This window comes from Notothenia coriiceps, unplaced genomic scaffold, assembly GCF_000735185.1.
Source record: "Notothenia coriiceps isolate Sejong01 unplaced genomic scaffold, NC01 NC01_scaffold00013316, whole genome shotgun sequence".
Classification (NCBI taxonomy): domain Eukaryota; kingdom Metazoa; phylum Chordata; class Actinopteri; order Perciformes; family Nototheniidae; genus Notothenia; species Notothenia coriiceps.
The window spans coordinates 1-13,374 of NW_011346017.1; the positions used below are offsets into that span (position 1 = coordinate 1).

Sequence of the window (13,374 nt, forward strand, 5' to 3'; positions counted from 1 at the left end):
TAAGAAGTAGAAAGTACAGGTATTTGTGTTCAACATGTAAGAAGTAGAAAGTACAGGTATTTGAGTTCAACATGTAAGAAGTAGAAAGTACAGGTATTTGAGTTCAACATGTAAGAAGTAGAAAGTACAGGTATTTGAGTTCAACATGTAAGAAGTAGAAAGTATAGGTATTTGAGTTCAACATGTAAGAAGTAGAAAGTACAGGTATTTGAGTTCAACATGTAAGAAGTAGAAAGTACAGGTATTTGAGTTCAACATGTAAGAAGTAGAAAGTACAGGTATTTGGGTTCAACATGTAAGAAGTAGAAAGTACAGGTATTTGTGTTCAACATGTAAGAAGCAGAAAGTACAGGTATTTGTGTTCAACATGTAAGAAGTAGAAAGTACAGGTATTTGTGTTCAACATGTAAGAAGTAGAAAGTACAGGTTATTGTAGTCAACATGTAAGAAGTAGAAAGTACAGGTATTTGGGTTCAACATGTAAGAAGTAGAAAGTATAGGTATTTGAGTTCAACATGTAAGAAGTAGAAAGTACAGGTATTTGAGTTCAACATGTAAGAAGTAGAAAGTACAGGTATTTGAGTTCAACATGTAAGAAGTAGAAAGTACAGGTATTTGAGTTCAACATGTAAGAAGTCAAAGTAAAAGGTGGTCAGAAAAATAAGTAGTGGAGTAAAGTACTGATACCAGAAACATGTACTTAAGTACAGTAACAAAGTATTTGTACTCCAATACTTCCCCCCTCTGCCCGTCCTCACCTTTCAGTCTCTCTGCCAACATGGCCGCCTCGTGTTCAGAGAAGTGCACGATGGGAGGAGGAGAGGGGGGGAGGAGTCTGTCCTCGTGGACGAATCGGAGGTGTCGCTGCTCACGGGCCAGGAGGCGCTGCTGACACTCCCACTCATACAGATCGTCCCGCGCCTGAGCGAAGTCCACATGGATCCTCCCTGAGTCCTTCTTCTCCGTGCTGGACCCGATACGCATCCGGTACCCTGAGGGGACATATAGGGTTCAAACATCTGTACCTGAGGGGAGACATTGGGTTCAAACATCTGTACCTGAGGGGACATATAGGGTTCAAACATCTGTACCTGAGGGGACATTGTGTGTGTGTGTGTGTGTGTGTGTGTGTGTGTACATGCTTGTGTGTGTGTGTGTGTGTGTGTGTGTGTGTGTGTGTGTGTGTGTGTACACACTTGTGTGCGTTTCAAATAAAAACGTTTTTTTCAAGCAGACTAATTCTCTCTTTCTCTCTTTTCATGCCTCTCAGAATACAAGGTAAGATTTCCCTCATTTGGTAATACATTACGAATAACAGTCTTGGCTGCTTAGCCTAATAAATCTCCCACAATGCTTACTCTCTGTGTGCCAGATCTACCCTTATGAAGTTCTGGCAGTGACGCATAGAGTGAAAGTGAAGCTTCCCAGGGACGTGGACCGCACCAGACTGGAGGTGAGCTTTAATCCTAATCTAATCTAACACAGGCCGTTAAAAGAGAAGTGAAGGCACAGCCAGAAAGCTGAAATAGGAAGGATCAAGTATCAGCCAGGTCTTTCATTTCTGTAAAGATGGTTTCCGTATGGCCTCCTTTTGTTTTTATAAACAATGGATAACTCTTTGGCCAAAAATATGTGGACAGGGGTGTCATTATTGGAATTGTATTGCGTCATGATACAGGCTAGGCTTCGTGTCAGAGAGCAGCTCTGAGTGAAGTGTTATCCCAGAAAAATAAAACAATTGTAGTAGAAACAAAAAAGGAAAACCACAGGAGCTCATATTTAATGCCCAGTGCCCAAATTATTTTTAGACTACACATCTTTCACTTTACTTCAGAAAGAAAAAAACTAATTTAGTTTAATATAATACAATTATAATTGATTTCATTTTTTCTCTACCCGAATTATATTCTTGACAGCTTGTTTGCGAATGGATTTCGAGTATCATGTGATAGGATACAATTGGCATTACATTTAATTGAAGTTAAAAATGCAGATTTACTTTTTATTGCTGGTGAAAATAAATGTTGTAGGGGGTTTAATTTGGGGGGTTGAAATTACCATTTTGAGCTCTACAGCCTTCTGTGTATCTATCCTCAAATGTCTTGATGAATAATTAGGAACCTACATAAACCTAAAGATACATTTCACATCCATTTCAGTTCAATGTTGATTCAATACAAATGGATTCAGCAGGGATTTCATATTAATTCAGATCAGATAGCATATTTTCAATTGTTAATTTATTGAATTAGGTTTAATCCACCCAAAGTAGAAACATTGATGGAAGGATCTTTAGATATCCTGCTACATCAGTAAAAGTAAACAGTGTTTTTTAGAATCATTGACGTGTTCTAAAAGAATGGTACCTTAAAGTGGACCTATCATGCTATATTTGAATAATATATGGTAGGGCCATAACTATATAAAACATGTCAGTGAAGTTTTTTTTTCAAAATACCAAACAGATCATGCATTTTAGCCATGCCTCATTTCGCTCTATTTGCTCTATTCCAGCCCTGTCTTCACAAGGGCTGATTCTGTGGCAAATGAGCTGCAGCTGACCACGCCCCCCTGCAAAGGAGGGGGGTGAGGCACGAGCGTCATGTTACCATGCTGTTACCATGCTGTTACCATGCTGTTACCATGCCACGCAACCTCTCATTCCCCTGATAGGTGGAGAGTTGCCCATATAGACGGAGCACCCCGTTTCAATTTCAAATCTGTATCAGTCTGTATCAGATCCGTTGCAGCCCCGTTTTTAGAGATTTGCGTATGGAAGAAAAGAGAGAGGGTTGTGTTTTCTGACACTTGGTGAGTTCCCTGACACACCGGGGACACATATTCATGTATAAAAGATGTACAAAAGTGCATTTTGCATGATAGGTCCTCTTTAGATGGTGTTGCGATTTGCACACTGCACTGCAAGGAAATAGAGGAAGTCCTTAAAATACTTCACAAAAAAAAACTGGTAATAAGTTACGCAGGTTTCAGGGATGTTGGAGTGTGTGTGTACATGATTTGATGCAAGCCTGCTCACATATTTTTGGGAAATAAATAAATAAAGATAGATAAGTATTACACTTAAAACATGTATAGTGCTACAACAAATACTCCAGTAGGAGATCAAGTTTATGTAAGTGTAATACTTATCTATCTTTATTTATTTATTTCCCAAAAATATGTGNACACACACACACACACACACACACACACACACACACACACACACACACACACACACACACACACACACACACACACACACACACACACACACACACACACAATTTCAAAGAGTTCATGGAATTATAATTTATGAGACAGGTCAGCTAAGGTAAGGAAAGTGGAGACAGTCATACAAATGAAGTCCGAAAACAGTCATTGTAGGTTAATGCCTTTTTGGTTTTGACTGAATTGTGTAAGTACTGTCAGTTTCTTGTGCTTCTGTTGACAACATTTAATACTTGAGGATGTCTTGTTTTATATAATGGAAAGTATAATGTACTTTGAAATTATTTTGATTCTCAAAGGTTTGTAAAATCCCTGTGCAAAATATAAAGTTGTCTTGTCTGTATAATACAGTTTTTGCACAATAATTAACTTGAGTATTTTCATTAGGGCTGACATGATTAGTAAATAAATTGATTAGTAGATTGAGAGAAAGTTGCCTGCCTCCATTCTGATAATTGGTTTTGTAATATGTTCACTTCTGGACGATGGTAAACAATATAATTGCTTTTTTGAAGAAATCCGTAGGCTAACTTAGATGTTCCATGGTTATCATTGTTTTATACTATTATCAGTTCCAGCCTACAACTGTACAGCTCATGCTCTGTCTGTCAGGTTGCTCTGTTGTATTTGACAGCCCTGACTAAATATCTTAACATCCTCAATATAAAGATGTCCTAACGTTATACATTTAATAAATACATGTATATAGCTTTTTTCTTCTCAGTAGACATATACTGTTGTCTGGAGGTCACAGCAAGGGGAGTTGACAGAGACTGAGGCCCCAGCTGGTCCTCCTGCAGGCTGCTGATGCTGGAGCAGCATGCAGCCTCCAGCCCAGGGTTTACTCCCCCACTCAGCCATTCAGCCAATCAATCACCCTCCTTCCTCCACCTCTCCCTGCTGTCTCTCCTCTCCCCACATGGTCCTTTGTATCCCTTAGTCCATTCACAACACTGACCCTCACTTTAATACCGACTCATCTGTACACTCCAACACATCACAATATCCCCGTTTATTACCATTATTTAGGCCTGCCGTAAAATAAGGTTAAAATGTAATTAAAATAATAATAAATAAATAAAAAAGGTACTACTAGGTCTAATATATATTACGGTATATTATGGTAGTAGTAATACCATAACAAGAATGATGCTAAGATGCTATTAAATCAACATTTAAGTAAACTTCCCTTGAAAAGGCAGTAGCACGAGTAAATAGCAGCCATCACCTTACATATTGTAGGTCTGTAATTGGACTAATAAAAACACTAAAGTAGCCTACACACGTTGAATAGAAACTGCTGTAGGGCAGCCGACGTACATGCGGACTCCATTGTCAATTGTCGATAATAAGCTATACGGCTTTTTAAAAAACATTTCTGCATACAATAAAGTACAAGCCTAAATGACTCCCCGTTCAATGAATCCACTGAAGACATTGATAGTGAGCGAGCTAACAACATGCTAAAAGCCAGCAGGGAACATTAGCACATGAATGATAACTTAACAAAGTGTGTGAGAGCGGCTCACCTCTGATGTTTTCTTCCTTCTCCATGTTTAAGATATATATTCCTCGCACCGGTGACAATAGAGGCAAGGCGGGTGCGCCTGTCAAACCAGGCAGTGATTGACAGCAGTGTCAGCCAATTGTAGGCTAGGTCTCCGTTACAAGAGGCGGGTCATTTGTGCTTCTTAGCCATGTGGGACCTTGCGAGCTCAGTGAAAGAGGACAATATGGGGTTTAGCTTCGAGCCGTCTGTTGCTGTAACCAGTGTTGTAAAGTAACTAAGTAGATGTATTCAAGTACAATTTAGAGGAACCTGTACTTTACTTGTGTATTTAAATGTTTTGCTAATTGTTCTTCTAGTCCACTACAATTTAGAGGTAAATCTTGTATTTTACTACACTACATTGATGTAGTGCCTTTAGTTAATTAGCAGATTTGGATTAATCGTGTGAAATATAATCCATACTAATCTATTAGCATAATACACTTGAAGAATCAGAAGTAAAGGCAGAGCCAGCGCTCTGAGATCTGCACCCAGCTGGCCTGCACTCCTATCATCCAGGGAGAGCGCCTCTTCACACCCTGTTCAAACTAGTCTGGATGGGCTTTTTTCTAACTAATACTCTGATGTAGCATGTCTTTGTTTGAAAAATACAAAATAGATTTTTTTTGGAACATTGCAATGTCCCCAGCAAGCTCTCCAAATGAACCCCCGTCACTTCAAAAGTAAAACACGGACTATTTGGGGAAATCAGCTTTGTGTTGTTCTAAACAGGCCTAGGTTTCACACTCATTGAGAGACTTGTCATTGTATACACGCTGTATTAGGCTACAATGTGTCATTTTGTAACTTTTTGGGCTGTGCCACAGGATTATTCTAATGTAAAAACGTCACACTTATTGCAAATAAAAAAAAATCTATTGGGGATAAATCACAATTCAAAGCATTTGGAGCCTTGTATCCCACTAAATTAAGGCCAATTTATATTTCCCTCAGCAAGGTATCTTCAAGGGTGGTGCAAACTACGTCATTAGCCAAGGCTATGAAACCAAGGCTGTTACCAAGGCCTTCACCTGTCGATGTCCTGTTTTCTTTCAAATTCAATTCCATTTGGTGATGTACGCACCTCTAGCTGGTTTTCTGGTAAGAAGAGAAAAAATGATATAATGGTTGTCAGGAGATTTGTTGTTTCAGCCATGACCAACATGAATATGATATAGGGAATGGGAACCGTGTTGCATTCTGGGGCGACGAAGGCCTCAATATCCATAGCTTGTCAGCTGTATTGCTTCCAAAATGATTAAGCACAAAATAGATATGTCTTTACAGAGAGAAGCTTTTGACAGAGGTATTATTTTAAAATGAGTTAAAGAATGGTCAAAGTATCTTGACAACTTTCCACCAATCACTGGTATTGATGTCGGCATCTGGAGTTTTAAGTGAGTTACTAAAACGGCAAATTTGAAAATGTTTAATCTTTGGAGGTGAATATCCTAATTTACATCTTAAACAGATGGTAGGACCTTCAAATCTACAGAGCCAATAACAACTATACAAACATCCGGACAAAGGTAAGATAGCTAATGTTATGCTAACGGAATGCTCAAAAACTGAGGTTTATCACGCATAATTATTCTGCGGGTATCTAAACTACTACATTTCATGATTAAAATCTCATTCCCTCTGTAGTGTTTTGTGTTACTGTAGTCCAGCAATTATTTTAGCAACAAACAGTCAGCAGTTGGCTGCCTCCCAAGCTGACCACCTTGCCATTTCGTTGCTGCTACCCCTTTCTCATAAAGTCTCCATGCTGCAAATGCATTAAATGTAATCCAATAGTCCTTTTTCTTGATTTGCTGTTGCAGCCAGCAACACAACACTGTTGGTTGTAAACCGACCATGTTTAAAAAGTTAAAACTGAAAGGGGTCAATGAGTTGCAGTCGCAGGTGTCTCTCAAAGATGGCCAGTTAGGTGTTGATAATGTCACATTGCCATTCCCTAGTCACTGTAAACTAATGCAAAGACAGCCAAATAACGTGGAACTCCTGCGAAACCACGTAACGTGATTTGTGGATCGGGAAATGTGCATGCATGGAGCGCCGGATCGAACCAACTGATCCACTTAGTCTCAATGTTAATCAGTGTATATTTCCAACTTTTAAGAAACAGATAGTTAGACAATCACAAATGTTGATGAGAAGCCAGTTTAGCCTGATTAGTTCCCACTTTATTTGGAGGTTGGAGGTCTAATGTCATTGTTGCTATTTCTATATAACATTAGACACTAAAACATCCTTATGGCAGTTTCTAACACAAGCCATTGTGTCTCTAAATTAAGGGTTTTCGTGGCTGATCCTGAGTCCTGATCATGAGTCCTGGATTGCGAGTCGTTGCTGAACCTGTCACTGCGGTCCTGCCAGACTCTCACCATACTACTTCCCTGATGGCTCCCACAGGATTGTTGACATCCTCGTGGATTCATCTTCTTATTACAGACACATGCATTTCCAAACATTTGGACTACCTATGTTGTAAATGTATTATCTTTTCAATTTACACACGGCATCTATTGCACGTCTGTCCGTCCTGGGAGAGGGATCCCTCCTCTGTTGCTCTCCCTGAGGTTTCTCCCATGTTCCCCTTTAAACTGTGGGTTTTCTCTGGAAGTTTTTCCTTATACGATGTGAGGGTCAAAGGACAGAGGGTGTCGCATTGTGATACTGATATTCTGTACAAACTGTGAAGTCCACTGAGACAAATGTAACATTTGTGATATTGGGCTATATAAATAAACATTGATTGATTGATTAATTTTCTCCCCAGCTTAAGATGAACTTTATCCTTAACTTTTGGAACAATATGATGTAGTTACAGTACAACTCAATTCTCCATCATAAAAAACATCCACACACCTTTACGTTACACACGTAAAGGACGATTCATAAGTATTGGATTTTAGGCAACAATGTAACCAACTCAAGCACTTGAACCCAAAGGGACTGTAGTTTGGATAAAACACTTTAATAGCAGATGAATGTTAGAAAGAGGTCATGACATTAATGACAACAGTTAGGGTGTAACTTACACGAGCAAAAATGATATGACACTCAGATTAAACTCAAAAGTTGATATGTTTCTTTTCAAAAGCATTCTTCTCCGGGATGCTATTCATTCTACGCTACACCCTTAAGATTTCAAAAATAAAATCCTTTCATAATGCAATTAAATAAATACATAATATAGGCTAATGTAAGCAGCTGACCAGGGCATTTCAGTTAATGCAATTTAAATAATCAATCACTCAAAACACATTGATAATGTTTCCATACATATGTTATCTGCGATCAGTGGACAAACCCCGTTTTCCAACCCTCATGCATGCCTGAAGAGTTATACACCTTGGCTTGTTAGGTGACAAATATGGAAAATATGTCTGGTATATGTCCAGTATATGTTCAGATACATCTTGCAGTATGTACGTTGGCGAGTTTTACAGTCCAGAAATCATTAAGCAAAGCTTATGGACTTCAGCTTAAATGTGGAGCTTTTACTGTATGCAACAAAGCTTCCAAACAAACAACAAACATATACAGGAGGTAAATATCTATCTGAGGAAGATATAACACAGCTAGAGCTTTGAGTTAAATCAAGCACATCCCCACCTATAAAGCAGAAGTGCTGCTGCAGGTCTGTGAAGCAGCACACAAAGAAGTCAGCATGGGCTTTTTCCCCCCATGTACAGTAACAAAATCATGATTTCTTTCAGCTGTGTCTCATGACTGTTGAATGATACTTTCCAGAAGTCAACAATAGCTTATAAAAAATATTTTCATTTGTTTGTTGACACCTCTGCACACCCGGAAACTGTGATACATGTTTTCTTCAGGGCTCTTCCTTTGGCCTCCTCCTTTTTGACACCCCCCTCTCTATCTGTGATTTACTGCCATGTTACGCCCCTATCCAGCCTCGGCTCTCCTATCAGCGCTGATTTACAGGATGCTTGCGTAAGATAAGGGAACACATATCAAAACTCCCCAGCGAGGAACACAGTGTATGATAAGGTACTTTTTGAAGAAAGAGATCACAGAAGCTAACTTTTTTCTTATTTTCATCTCTGTTCTTCAAGTCTGCGGTTGCCTTACTGCCTTAAAGTAACGTTTACTATTAAATGACTTAATGAAGGAAAAAAGTTTAAATAATGGAGGGACAGCAAGAGAGAAAAATGAGAGAAGCAAAACAATGTTATGTAGAGACAGATGATGAAACAAACTAGTTGCTGATAAAAAAAACATACAAATGTCCGGACTGACAGAGTATAAGAAGCTGCACATAAGACACTCAGAAACACATAAAGCTGGGGATAGTCCGGCACCAGAATTATTCTGAATGCGTATATTTGGCCATGGTGTTTGTAAGCATGGAGATGGGGGGGGATGCAGACGAGGAGCATCAACACAGGCCATGCAAAAGCAGCTCCTCATCCTCATCTGTAGAGTTGTCAGTCAAACATTCAGAGCACATTGCATACAAACGTTTTCAGATGCTGCTTTAACATGGTGAAAGGTTCCACAGGGAACAGGCTCCTCTCTGGCATCAGGCAGATGGCATGACGATCGACAGGTGGAAAGTAGGGGTATCACGGCGGTGCATATATAGATATTTCAAATGGGTTGCGTTTATTTTTTCGGTTTTGTGGAACACAGGACGGATGCTTCTTGAGACACTTTTCTTTTTTCTAAAAGAGACGTGCCTTCTTCTTCAGATCGGTCTTCTTCCAGAGGGCCAGACGGTCAAACTGCTGCAGGGTCATGCAGAAAACCTGTTGGAAGTCCTCAGGAGATAGATGTCTCTGCAAAAGCATGGCACAAAAGAAAAATACATTTACTTTTAAGCAAAATACCTATATATACATGTAGCAGGTCAACTTTGAAGAAACGGCCCTTATTACTACTCACATGAATAACTTTGAGACTGTATTTTGGCATTGTCTTCTACCAACAGTCAACATTGGTTGCTTTTAACGTTGAAGGAAATCTATCTGTAAACCAGACTAAGAAGTTTAAGTAGAAGTTCAACTTACTGCCACAGCATCTTGACCCTACTGAAGGTGATGCCAGATCAGCAAAATTCCCACCATAATAATTGTGAATGTATTGAATAACTTCTATTTCGTTGTATATGTTTTAGAACATGCTGCATTGGAAAAAAAGCTCCAGGAGAGATAGTGGTTTGTAAAAAAATTACACCACAAGGTCAAATATCAATATGTAACTGGCGGCAATGTCTTTACAAAAAATGGTTTACATCTTGCACACTTTAAATGTGGTTATAAAACCATTTAAATGTTCGTTCAGAAGTGCATTACGCATACATAAAAGATGATTTAGGTATAAATATATTTAGATATGTGCTCTGTGTTCTCTAAAAGGGAACTGATAACTTAACAAAACAAATTTTATTTCAATTTGAAAGTTCACTGCTACATGTTCCAGCAGTCCAGGTGGTACCAGCGTTCTCTGTTCTGTGTTGATGGTTCTTTGACGGGCTTAACTCAAATGAACCAGATGTCTTGAGTCCTTTGGCTTGGTCCATTAAAACTTCAAACTGAATCAATGGAATCATTCCTGCCACAGGCCAGCTTTACTTCTCCCTCTCAATACTGAATAAAGTTTACTCTCAGGCTGACACAGAAGAGATGTACCCAATCCTTTAATCTTGTTTGTTTTCACAACAAAACCAGGGGTTATAATGCCTTCTGTGTTAAGGTTTTGACATATCAAATTCCACTGAGAAGTTCATCCAAACACAACTCCTATCCAAACACATGAGAAACCACAAGTAAGAAATGTAAGTTATTATTTTATAATCAAACCATTATTATTGAATTTGTAAGCATATTTCACACACTTTAATGTTTTTATAGAGTATGAGTTCATTATTTGTTTAAGAGGTTGATATATTTTACTCGCATTGAAGCACTTTAAACATGTAATGACTCTGATCCTCCTTTAACTGTCAGAACAGCTGCAGACGGCTGTGCAGCTGGGGCAGAGCTTTGATTGAGAACAGCTGCAGTGAGCAGACGGCTGTGCAGCTGGGGGCGGAGCTTTGATTCAGAACAGCTGCAGTGAGCAGACAGTTGGGGGCGGAGCTTTGATGCACGAGTAGCGATAACACCTTTGTGTAGTCTGCACTCATGTATCCTCGCTCTCGTCTCCTCTGGAAGCCCCCGCCCTCCTCTCTCCTCAACTCCTCTCGCCTCGACTCCTCCTTAGGCATTTAAGCGACTGGGACGTCCTTCGACATGGCGTGTCTCGATCGATTAACGGTTCAAGTCACAGAGGTCTGTAAGCCAGGCCTAAACTACATCCTGAGCTTCTATGTTCACATCAATAGAAATCTGTATCAATCTTCTCATTTCACTCTCTAGAGGAAAGCAAACAATTTGTTATACTTACTTTGTTTCCTTCTTGTCTAACTGTTTCTCTGAATGATGCCTTTGCACTGTGCACTAATCCTGATGGAGCTTTGTGTCGTCACCTCCCACAGCAGCCACAAGAAACTGGTCAGAAATGTCCCATTCTGTTGTATTGCCTCTTGATGGAGTGTCTCTGTCTTGGCTTGAGTTTGATTTTTTAAATTGGTTGAGCAGCTGATTTTTTTGGAGCAAACCATCAGCACTCTGGGGTCAGGGATCAGGAGCCATGTTTGGTGAAACAGAGGTTGTACAATACTGTATGTGACGCCAAAGAGAGGGAGTTCTCATGTTAGGCGTATCGAAGAGTTCAATATTTTATTCGGCCTCCCAGAACGGTTTCAGGAACCTTTTTCCCCGCTGCATGGCAAAACTCAACAGTTATATCGTTTTCAAATGGGGTTTTAAATCCTATGTGGAACTTTATTTGAGACTACTTTACTGACAATAATTCTTCCTGTTTTTAACTGAGGAATCTCAATCTGTAAATAGGTAGTTTAAGAATAACAGGGTTCATACACTTTTTCACCAATGATTTTCAATGACTTTTCCATGACTTGTCCATGACCTTTACTGTACCTAATTTTCCATGACCAAAAACATTACTCTTTCTCAGCGGTACCACTGAAAATGGTTTATTTTAAAACGGAACAGTAAAATAAGGTCTGCATATGAAACATGTTGTGCCTATCTAAAAACAAATCCAATAGGCTTACTAGCTAGTCAGTTAAATGCCATTTTACGTTTCATTACTATACGATACAGTATTTATTATCATTATAGTATTACTATTTCGGCGATTAGATAAAATATAAATTACATTTCCATTACTCTTTCAAAACTTTGGGAAAAATATTGTTTTCCATAACTTTTCCAGGGCCTGGAATTAGCGTTTTGAATTTCCATGAATTTTCCAGGTTTTTAATGACCGTAAGAACCCTGTTATAAGCAGGTAGAACCAGAATAATACACTACAGATGGATAGTGCAGCAAAACAGAAAGTAAGATCGGTATCAGATCGAAACAGGGTCAGATGAAGGGATGATGGTGTGGTGGTAAGAAAAGCTCAGCATTTTTAGGAGGCCTTGAGGAAGAATATATATTTTTATTTTACTTCTTTATGGTTGTTGGCATCACCAAACCATTGCATGGAGGCTTTAATAGAGCTCTAGGGACCTCTCAACGAAGCAATGGGTAAATATTGTGACGGGTGGGTTTTATAAGTGCAGGAGGTGGAAGAGAGCCAAACAGCTGCGGATGTAAAATGAGTTGATGAGCCTTAACACTTTATCTTGTCCGGGCATCTGTGCCAGAAGTGAGAGCAGAACGGTGCAAAGCATCAGGTTTCCATGATCTGTGGTTGTGCAAATAACACCACTCTTACATATAAAACCTGCTGCCATCACAAACAACCTGAGTGAGGAAACACTCTCGTTTATCTGTGTATGTTCTTTTGTGTTTTGACAGAGCGCATCACTCAGAGTATTGTTAAGTCCCACTTGGAGACGTGTCAGCACAGCGCTGAAGACATAAAGAGATTCACCTGGGTACAATACGCGCCTGAGGAAACACGTGCTTTCCAAAACAAGGTACGTGATTCATGCTTTTAACCCTGTGTGTGTAAACTCTTCTGTTGCTCTGGACTACAGGAGAGATGTAGAGTGTTTTGCTTTGGATTAGTGTATTAGTGTTAAGATATCATATCAGATCTAAATATGCACCTTTAAACTCACTTAATTTAGCTTACTGTGCTGATATTTTTAAAGTCTCACACATACTCACACATTACATTACATTACATTACATTGCATTTAGCTGACGCTTTTATCCAAAGCGACTTACAGTAAGTAAATTCGACCAGGAAGATACAACCTTGAAGAAAACAGAATCATATAAGTACATCAGGTTTCATAGAGCCAAACATTTCAAGTGCTACTCAACTGGCTTTAGATAAGCCAGTCCTTTATTAGTATATAAGTGCTCTGTTAGCAGTTCTTTGTTAGTAATTCTATCGCTCGAAGTGGAGTCGAAAGAGATGAGTTTTCAGTCTGCGCCGGAAGATGAGCAAGCTATCTGCTGTCCTGATTTCAATGGGGAGCTCATTCCACCATTTTGGAGCCAGGATAGCAAACCACGTGTTTTTGCTGATGGGAACTTGGG

The 13,374-nt window shown here is 39.3% G+C and overlaps 1 long non-coding RNA gene across 1 annotated transcript; it reads left to right on the forward strand.

Annotated features, from left to right (window-relative positions):
- Positions 1–1,207: 1,207 nt before the first annotated feature.
- Positions 1,208–13,294, forward strand: LOC104947881 (uncharacterized). The gene is made up of 4 exons (XR_798603.1): positions 1,208–1,278; positions 1,373–1,453; positions 5,536–5,541; positions 13,284–13,294. It is a non-coding gene; the product is annotated as an uncharacterized lncRNA (long non-coding RNA).
- The last annotated feature ends 80 nt before the right edge of the window (positions 13,295–13,374 follow it).